Raw genomic sequence first — 11,327 nt, 5'->3', positions numbered from 1 at the left:
TTGTTTTATATATAGATGGATGAATAATATTCCAAAATTAACACTGTAAATTTAATTACTAGGAAGAATGTGCACATCTTCCTTTCTCCACTTATAGAGGTCAAAGAATTAAATATTGATTTTGATGAAGAAGATACAGTTTTATTATCAAGTGGTTATTATTAGATTTAAATCCTTCTATCTACAAGGAAAATTGATTATTTTAAAATGTCAATACATGAAGTTTTTTTATCATTTACATAAGTTAACTATTATTTCTACACAAATATTTATTTAGTCACTAAACAAATATTTTTAATGGTCTTACCTGGGAGACCAAAGTGAGCATTTGGCATGTGAGTGTTCAAGGTTAACTATGATTTCAGCATTGTTAAATAGTACAACATGTTTCAGTCTTAAAAGAGAGTTCACTGGGCAGAGTATATGTAATAACGTATTTTCCCAAGTCACAGCTGTACTTTTAGAGTTAGTGAGGATTATGTAAATTATCATTTTTTTTCTTCTCTTGGAATTTCTTTATTAAGGAAAATAGTTTTATTTATAAAAGTCTCTCAACAATTTTATCTGAGCAACTTTTAGAGTATCAAAACAAAGTTAAATTTTTATCATAAGTAAAAAAGTAATTATATTATTACGGTATCTGGGGGGGGGGGACTGGTAAAGTTGGAAAGCAGAAAGATTTCTCAACCCATTTCATTTTTCTCTGATGTTAAGGGAGGAAAAAATATCTTCCAGATTCTGCTAAAAGGTCATTTCCAATACAAAGAGGTAGATGCAGAATGCCTTAAATCTTTATCTCACTGGTGAATCACCCTTTGATCATTCCTTGCAGGAAGACTATATTGAAAGTCACCTTATACAGCAGCTTCGACAGGTGAACACAGCCACAACTTCTTTGCTTGTGCCCAACACAAAGCTTTCAACTCGTGGTGTGTGTTGTGTACAAAGTTGTCCTTCATCTAATATATTAAAAATTACCCAAATGTCATCTCAGAACATCTATCAAAGCTACAGAACAGACAGAGCTAAAGTTATCTTTTTTTGAAATATACATATCCCAAATTTCCATTTTGTGGAAAAGGCAGAAGTTGAAAGTCAATACTTTGAATACTGCAAAAGCCACTTTAAAGATGGCTTTATTTAGATGACCCCAGGTGAATCAGTGCCATTATTGTTGTATAGCTGTGAAACAGATCATCATCCTTTACCTCATTACATTTTCTCAATATAAAGTTCCCAGTGACTATCCGGTCACATCCAATTTCTCCATTTCCAAAGAAGCCAAACAAGGGAACATTAGGAAAAAACTTCCTAAATGCATCAGCCTCGACATTCCCTTTGGCTCTATAATACTGAAAGCCCCTGCCAACACATGCAAACATGAAGCCAATGGTATTCTGTTCTGGAATGTTGGCTGCTTTGAGGCGCTGCATGGCCGCCTCAGCAGTCTTCTCATCATTGACATCCTCATTAAGAAGCACTGTGGCACTCTGGATTCGCTGCCCACTAAATGACAGTCCAGCCACGCCTGTGGCATCAATATCCAGAGGGTTCTTTTCAGAAGTAAATGATGACAGGTTGTCCACCTGGCCTCCAGCCAAGATGATATTCATATCACTGAAAGTACTGACTACTCGCTGCAGGTAATTACTGGCTCCCACCTTGCAGCAATTATAGCCAAAGATGAGGACCACTCGAAGTTCAGGGTTATCTAGAAGACCTACTTCCGTAAGTTGATGTCTTTCAAGTGTTAAGTTCTTTGGATCTTTAGTAAAATGAAAGGGCTGTATTTTTATTCCTTCAATTTGAGGAAATAATAGAGCAAAACCTGATTCTCCAATTTCTATTTCCTGAGGTCGATTGCTACCTGTTCCCATTGGAGATACTACAATTCCTGGGGCCACAATCCCAAGGACTTGGCATCGTTTTGGGAATAGCTTCTCAAGTGCCAATGCAGTTTCCATAGTAGTTCTTTTCCTTGCTCTCTTATGGCCACGACACTCTTCTAGACTAATAAAAGTTTCTGAATCAGCCATGTAGAGAACTGTCTGTGGTAAGATACGAACATTTTGCCTCAAGCTCCTCTGCTACCACGCGGACCAAGCAATGCCCCTCCAGGTGGCCGGCCTCCGCCAGGCCCGCGGAGATCCAGGTCACGCTTCGATGGGTCTGCAACACTCTGCGAACACACTCCCTCCACAAGCGGCACACACCAGCCACCCGCAGCAACGCCTTGGCGGGCAGGAAGGTGAGCACATGCTCCACCACCTCCGCTAGGTTACTCAACACAAAGGTGCTCCGAGGGTCTGCGGAGGAGCCGCAGCGGTCGCCGCCACCGCCCACCTGCTCCATTCCTCGCCAACCCGCTCGCACAAGCACTACGGCGGCTAGGAGCAAAATTATCATTTTTTATTTATACCTTATTCATTACAATAGTTCTCCCCGAAGTTAAGTACTATACCTTTGTTAGAGACTGAATATATGTATCCCTCCAAGTTTATGTGTTGAAGCCCTAATTATCAATGTGGCTGTATATGGAGAGGAGGCTTCTAAGGAAAAACTTAGCTATTAAAAGAAGTGTAGTGTAGAAGCCCTGAAACAATGGTTTAGTGTCTTTGCAAGAACTCACCAAGGAGATCTTCCCCTTTTCCTCTCTCCCCTGCACATATGCTCAGAGGAAAGGCCATGTGAAGAAAACACGGCCATATATAGGTCAAGAAGAGAGCCTTTACCAGAAACTCACAGCAGACAGGTCAAGAACAGAGCCTTTACTAGAAAACTCACAGCAGGGGATTGTGATCCCAAACTTCAGCTTCCAGACTGTGAACCACACAGCCTGCAGTATTTCACTATTGCCTCCTAGCAGACTCACATAATCACCAAAGACTCAGAAATTCATCATATTTATTTAAATTTGTCTGAGTGTCCTGATTTTTCATCTGGAGTTATTTTTTCAAGTTTAAAGAAAATAATGCATATTTGTATTGTACAATCAATTGAAAATACTCATAATGAAAAATTGTATTACACTGTACCAGAAAGCCATAGGGAGACATATATATAGTTACTAATAACAATCGCAAAACTAAAACAAGCCAACTAAGAGGCTGGGCTATCAAAAAAAAGCACACCATTAAGAAAGATGAACAAGAGATTAATATCCAAACATGTAAAGACAGGAAGAAAAAGTCAATAACCATACAATGATTATCACAATTATTTTTTATTTGTTTCTGTTTACAAGTTCATGACACTGAACCCAGGATATTTTTGAGAATTGTCCATCTTATCTACCTTCTCTGCAGATGTATCCCCATTCCACAAATTAGTATCCTAAGAAAACAGTAGATTATATGGCTGAGAAGATAAGCCTTTGACAAAATAACTAGATTTAAAAAAGAACTTGAGATCTCATAAGACAAACGCCATTTATTTTAAGAATATATCAACTATTTAGCATATAAAAAGTAAAATTTTTTCTACTCTTTCATGATATAATTAAGTAATAAGATCTAAAATAATATATTAAGAATGGACACACACAAAAAAAAACACACAAATAAATCTTAAGTGTGCACAAAAAAATTCCAGAACAATTACAAATAACAATTATCTGGAAAAGACCAATGCAAACAGAACACATACATTTAGTATAAAGTCAAAGTGATTTTGGAAAAAAAAAAAGGGGAGAAAATGCAGATTTGATGGGATAAACTTTTATACATTCCAAAGAAATTAAAATGAGTTTTGAAAACATGACTTATACCAAAATAATCATTTTAATTAGCAACAAATTAATGTTTAAGAACAGAAACATTATCTTTAAAAATCTCCAAAAGATATTAAACAAATTGCCTGTGAATAATTACAAATTTCAAAAAATAAAGACAAATGACCTAAGGAAAAGATTCCTGCAATATACAGAGTCAAAACTCTTATGCATGAGTCTAGATGACAATGGAATATATTAATTTAATTTGATGAATTGATTAACATATTTATCATCTTACTTAGACTTATTGTAGTTCAAATATAAGCCCAGTCTTACCTCTCAAAATTTATTAAAATGTTAAGAGCCTTTATTCCTTCACCTGTTAAACATAGTTTTTGTTTAAGACAGATGATGCCTCCCCTAACCCCCCAAATTTGGTTCATTAATGGGTAAATCTTGTCTAACATTAGGAAAAAACTAAAATCTCTTTATAAGTGGGCTAGTCATGTAACTAAAATATGCCTATAATAATGTCTAAAACATAACACATTCAAGTTCATTAACAAAAATAAATGCTTTACATTTTAGACAATAAAATCTGTGTTCTTATTGAATAGAAATATTAGGTTTTTATTTTAAAACACAGATATTGTATGAGAACAAGTATACACTGTGAAAGTTACAGTTACAATTATCTGTTAATTATGACTTACAAATTATAAAAATCATCCCAGTAAAAATTTAATCCATTATATTTAGGAAACACCTACCCTCCCATTTTCATAGCCAGCATTATTCAAAATAGCTAAGATATGGATTAACCCAATGTACTCATTGATGAATAAATGGACAAAAAATGTAGTATATATATATATATATATTTTTTTTACATAATAGAATAGTCTTTGGACTTACAATGAACTACATTTGATCTCAGGAGACTTCCTTGTATTTGATTCTACAGAAAATAAAAGCTTAATTTATTAATTACATATTTCTAAATTTACGTGATCCCTCTTCTCAGCCTTGATTCTTAGGACACCGTCTCTAATTCACTATAAATAGTTTCATCCTGACATTGTCCTTTTCACTTCGGACTCCATACATCATCTATTTCATGTTGTTTATTCATTCCTTCACAAATACATGCCAAAGTATACCCTAAGTTTCTGTTCCATCCTAAATTTCTATCCATTTATGTGGAATATGAAGATTTTGTCCATTCATTGATCAAGGGACAACTATTCTGTTTTACAAATCTAAGATCAAAAACGTTGCAATCTAGAAATTTTCATGCATCCTTTAAAATTTTTGAGACTTTTGAGAGGGTTTATCATTTCAAAGACACTTTGTATTTAAATTTCTATTTCCTTGAAATCCATTGTTTCAAACCACTATACCATACTACCATGTTCTACTTCCAGTGTACTATCTGTTCAAGACACATCATTTAACCCAGTCTTCTGTGAGCAGATCTATGAGATATGGTAGAAATGTGAAGGTTAACCTGCCAAAGAGATCTCTGACAATAACATCTTGTAGGCAAAAAGAGGTTATTTGGCCAGGAATGTAATATGAAAAAAAAACTACAGGAGATGAATGTATACAATATACATATGCATATCATACACTTTTATATTTTCTCTGATACTAGACTAAATTTCTTAACAATGGTCTGGTTAATGTTTGTGCAATTAGGTAATCACATCGGAACTCCGTGATATTTGAACTTCCCATAATTCCTCTTCTTAGAGACATTTTACCACCGCTTTTGATGGATACTTTTGCCTAGAGAAGATTTCTCTTACATTTAGAATTGTCCACAATTGTTCATATGGCTAAAATCACTACAGTGACTGACACAGAAAGAGAAATGAAGATGAAATGAAACTTATCTTTATATAAATCTAGTTGGACAATAAGGAGTTAAGTATAAAAACACATTCTTCCTGTGAGCCTATTTAGTTTCTTTGCACAGGTGTTTTCCACACTTTGATGGTCCTCACAGCTGTGCTATGAAAGAAGGAGAATGACATCATCGCACCATGTTACTACTAAGGAAATTACTCACAATTGTCAAATGCTTAACAAATCCCGTGTCTTACTGATAAACCCCACTAAGACTCCCAATCTAGTATTTTTGAAAGCTGACTATGCCATCTAACTCAGCTGCATTTCTCTAGTATCCCTCTTTGAAATAAAATTCCTGCTAAAAATAGAGGAATTATTATTTGGCTATATGATTAATAAAACATATCTAAATACAGAAAGTGTAGACAAAACATCAATGTTACTATTTTTAAGACAATAGTACTCAGTCTTTTTATTGTATTTACATCTCTGGAACACAAAATATTTTCAATGGTAGCATTTAGAATATACTGAAGTCTTAGAGTATACTTAAACTATTTTCAATTTTAATGTTGACTATATGTGTTAAAAGAAATACATAATATATTTTAAATTTTATAGACTATATAATCTTTTCCAGTTTTCTAATATGGTAATACTAATTTTTTTCCTATAATATTTACAAATAAATCCACTTTAAAAGTAAAAGTAAATAATGCACTATCAATCCAACAGTTAAAATCAAAGAGAAGATATTTGAAGGTTTTACTGGATACTAGACTGGTAAAGAATAGAATCTTTAGTACAATCTAAGAGAAGGTATATTCTCACAGAGTACTAGAATTTAATGCTTTTAATTGAATCATTATATAGTTTTTTAAAAATGAGCTTTTTAATACGTTTGATAAATGACCACAGTTTAAAAAAAACTAACAGACAAATAGAAGCTAAAATATATTTCTATAGTTTTATATTTCTAGGTTGAAAAGTCTGTATAAAAATTTTTTAAGTTCTTGTATTTTTTGGTAATTCCTCTTTTAAATTTAACCCATGTCACTCATTAATACTATGGATGGCATTTTAAGTGCTATAAAAATTGTATAAATAATAAGAGGAACAAGTACTGAAATCAGTATTGTAGGCAACTTTACCACTTGGTTCCTTGAAAAGAGATAACAAGAGTTTTTTCCTATAAATATTCCACTATTATTTTACTATGTAATTTCAAAAGACCCATCTTATGAACTATAGTAGCTCATTTGTAAATCTAATACCTTGTGAATTAGATAAATTTTAGATTTTTTTTGCTCTAAGTTCCTATGATTTGATATGCATGATAATTATATTTCATATATACGCAAATTCTAACACAGAATTTTATATGCATTTTTCAGTCATATATATGCATGTGTATGCTTGGAAAATTTTCATTTTATCATTTCAAATTAATTTGTGGTTTTTAGTAATTGAAAATTTATGGACCATTACATTTCTTCTGCTTGGAAATATATGAAAATTAAAATCATGTAATATTCACAAGAATATTAATATATTCATAATACACAAACAACATTATAAAAATAAAACAATTTTTTAGTTTATTTTATTTACTTAGAATAGATATTGAGTGCTGTTTCAATCAATTTTTTCTTCTTTATGACAAAAATACCCAACAAGAACAACCTAGAAGAGGAAAAGTTGATTTGGAACTTACAGTTTCTCCATAACTCTCGGCCTCCATAGCTCTGGGTGAGATATCACACCTTAAAGGCATGGCTTAGAGTAGGAAATCTGCTCAGTTCATGGTAATACTAAGGTGTAAGGAAGCAGAAATTGAGAGAGAAGAGAAGGAATCCCCAAAAGAATAACAACCTTTCCAGGGCACATTCTAGTGACCTACTTCCCCTACCCATGGCCCATCTGCCTACATTTACCACCCAGACAGTCAATTCAAATTAGGATTGACTTATTAGGTTACAGCTCTCATAATCCAAGTATTTAACCTCTGAATATTCCTGAATAAACATAATCTTTTGAAGGACATCTCATATCCAAAGCACAACATGCCCTATATATGCCAGTCACTGTATTTACTCAGTGTGCTTTAATTGAAATATTAAGAAAATAACTTCCAGAATGCTATAGAAATGCAATTTAGGAACATCTAACAATTCTGTGGATGTGATTTCTGAATCATGAAGAATGATGCTAATAAGATGTTTCTACCTTACTGGTAACATGATAAGAGATTCTCCCTAGACACTCCTGGTCTAAGTAGACGCTCTTCTAAATTCCATCCATTATTCCTCTAAACAACAGTGAATCTAGCAACATAGTAAATGCATGATAATATTAAGAAAATATTAAAAAAAAAACTTCAATCTAGAAATCTTCTCTACCACAAATGCAGTAGAGAAAGCTCTTATAATGATCAACTCACTATTAAAGCAGAAAACGGTGCATAGCACAGGCAATCCACTAAAAGCCTGCAAGACAGAACTCTACCACTTTATATAGCCAAGATGACATGACCCAAGTTCTGATGATCTGCAGTACTAGTCCTCAAGTAAATGGACTTACAAACACCATTTGTAACATGTAACTCATTCCAGCCTTATCTGGTGGTTAGAGTGGCCATTTGTTCTAAGTAATAGGGTTTACCCAAAAGAAAAACAAACTTCTCAAAATTTTATGACAGTAATTTGGCCATCTGAAGCAATGTTCCCTAAGGAAGTTATGTTCCTACCCTCCTACAGAAACTAGAAAATAAAGGTGCTGTCTTCCTTAATATTGACATTTCAAAGAAATGCCTCCAACTGCCTGGAGAAAGTCATCCAGGGTCAGAAAGCTTGTGTAAAGTCTATTCAATTTTTAAATATATTTTAAAGAGGCAAAAGTAGAGCTGGGTGTGGTGGTGCATACCTGTTATCCCAACAGCTTGAAAAGCTGGTTCAGGAGAATGGCAAGGTCAAAGCCAGCCTCAGCAGCATAGTGAGACCCTAAGCAATTTAGAGAGACCTTATCTCAAAATAAAAAATTAAAATAAAAGTCTGGGGAAGTGGCTCAATAGTTAAATGCCCCTGGATTCAATCCTCAGTACCAAGAAAAAAAAATAGATAGAATTACAAATTTTGTAAAGTAAAATGTCTGAGAAAAGGGAAAGAAATCTCTTTTATTTTTGATAAGAAAAATTTATCTTCCTACTTTTAATTTGCCATTGTCCTTACTATTTATATTAGTGTATTTTTACAGCTGTGTTTATATTTAAGCTTTGGGAGATTTGCTCTTTTTTTCTGTCTCCATCAGATCCAGGACAAGGATAGGAGCCAGGTCAGTGATCTGCACACTAGGGCTAAAGGCCAAATGTAGCCAAATGATTATCTTTTACCTAAGAATGGTTTTCATATCTTCAAATGTTTGAAAAAAAAATTGTCAAAAAGAAGGCTATTTCACAACACATAAAAATTTCACAAAACAAATTCTTGTATCTATAAAGGGTAGTTTAAATATAGCCATGCCTATTCCTTTATATGGTATTCTCTGTGGTGAATGCTACTCCTTTATGTGGTATTCTCTATGGCGACTTTTGAGCTACACCAGCAGAGTAAAAGTCATGCAACACAGACCACTATGGCCTACAAGCCTAAAATATTTACTTGCCTGGCCTTTAAAGAAAAAAAAAAACATTGCTGATATTTGGTTTAGGTTTTTACTAATCTAAGTCCATGAATAAACAATGTTATTATTACCTGGGAGCTTATTAGAAATTCTAAATCTAGTGGCCCATCCATTTTAAAAGAGGGAATGCCTTAAATGAAAAGGTTGTATCTTTATTTATATTAAAAGGAGACAGTGACTGTGCCCTGAAGGTCACCTGCCCATTGGATTCTAAGTCAGTATATCAAAAGATTACACTGGAAGTATGAGAATTATATCAGAAATTCTATGAATTTCTACATTGACATTTTTAATATTATTATTTTCCACAAAGATGTCAGAGAAGTTTCCTGGGACAAATCTACAGCAGTTATTCCTGACCACTGCACATGGACTCCTTTGGAAGCCTGAATCAGATGGTTATATAGAATAACCCTCTGAGTTTCTTCAAGTTCTAGAGCTAGAAAGTCATTGTTCTTGGTGATATTGTGCATGATATTTGTCACCATTTGTTTAAGGCCATTTTGTGCCCCAAGTATTTTGTCAGAGGCTTGACATGAAATAAATCTGGCTCCAGCAAAATTTGTTGCATGACCTCATTTTGAATTTTGGATAAATTGTCTTGGACCTAGCTCACAGGGTTTCTCATCCTGGGGGAAAGTTGTAAGAAAACCTAGAGTCCTGAAACGGAACTGGGGGAGGAGGTTTCAGTGCTTGATATCCCTAAATCAAATGGAAAGGAGAAAAACCAAAAATTTTAATTTGGCAGGTATCACACGGGTATTACAGGAAACTAGGAATTGAACTTTTAGGCAAGAGTACAAAATCAATATTTTCAGGTGGGTATCTAAACCAGTATTAGCGCAGAATGGAAATTAAACTTTCTTTGCAAATCCATCAGGTGTCTAAAATTTCCAAAGTAGTGCCAACAAGACAGTAAATGATCAAAATTTAACAACCTTGTGGGGGGTTTTATTAAAAATATATACTTTCCTACTGAAACAAAATTTTGCTCTATAGTCCTCCTTCTGACAATAAAATAATCATAAAGAATATAATCATTTAAAAAATAAAGCTAGACTCAGAGACTCAGACTCAGCTGAATTATTTTCATGGATACAGAAATTATGATAATTTACCATATAGGTCTTCTCAAATTTGCTGAAAGTGTTCATAGAAATTTCAGAACAGAATTTTAAAATCCTCTGTGGTCTAGGGATCCAAAACAATAACTTAGCATTGGTTTTACTAAGTAGCACCTATTAATTTGGGTGAATTCCTTTCTTCTCCAGGTCTCCAGATCTGAATATTTCTATACCTACCAAAAAGTAAACTTCCTCACTCATTCCCCAAATGAGAACACACCTGAGCCAGTTCAGTTTTTCCAAGAGAGTATTTTGAGCATTGTCTCCATAAAGTCAATTTTAGTCATTAAAAATATTTGGTCATATCTACTTAAATGAGCATTATTTTCAAATATGATATTCCAACAAGGTTCCAGCTACATAACCAGTGTTTCTAATCATGCCTTTGTAAGAAAGAGGTCAGATTCTCACTATTTCTTTGGAACTAAAGATCACTCCTTATGAGAATGATCAAATATTATTTATTCAGGTATTTCTATAATAGAGGAATCAGCCACTGTAATTTGAATTTGTCAGAATCTCTATGTAGACAGCAGAGTTTGGGAAATCTTTACAGTGAGAACACCATAAAAAGAAGGCAGAGGATGAGGAGAAGGAGGAGAAGTGGGGGAGGGGAGAAAAAGGTGGAGAGTAAGGAGGAGAGAGGAACAAGAATACCATTGTTTCAGGTATCCCCTGATGAGGTTACTTGTTTGTGAAACTATCAGCAAGCTAACAAGAAGTGAGATATCATATGTAACAGGTTCTGGGAGTATATTTTGCTCTCCCTGATTCGTACTGAGATTAAAGGGGATAAAAAATAGTATGATAAAGCCAGTTACCTTATACTATGTATCTTAGTACTTTCAATATTCCCTACATATTTAGCTTGTTTCTCTTAGAGTCTTATAGCTAAATACATGAATCAAAAAATAAGCAAAGATTTTAAATTGTAATCCTGGTGATGCAAAAGAAATGTGAAT

The 11,327-nt window shown here is 33.7% G+C and overlaps 1 pseudogene; it reads right to left on the bottom strand.

Annotated features, from left to right (window-relative positions):
- Positions 1 to 748: 748 nt before the first annotated feature.
- On the bottom strand, positions 749 to 2,352 carry LOC144250282 (F-box only protein 22 pseudogene; annotated as a pseudogene).
- Positions 2,353 to 11,327: the final 8,975 nt, after the last annotated feature.

The sequence above is a fragment of the Urocitellus parryii genome, chromosome 2 (assembly GCF_045843805.1).
Source record: "Urocitellus parryii isolate mUroPar1 chromosome 2, mUroPar1.hap1, whole genome shotgun sequence".
Classification (NCBI taxonomy): domain Eukaryota; kingdom Metazoa; phylum Chordata; class Mammalia; order Rodentia; family Sciuridae; genus Urocitellus; species Urocitellus parryii.
The sequence above is the reverse complement of the archived record's forward strand: the minus strand, read 5'-3'. Positions and strand labels throughout refer to the sequence as shown.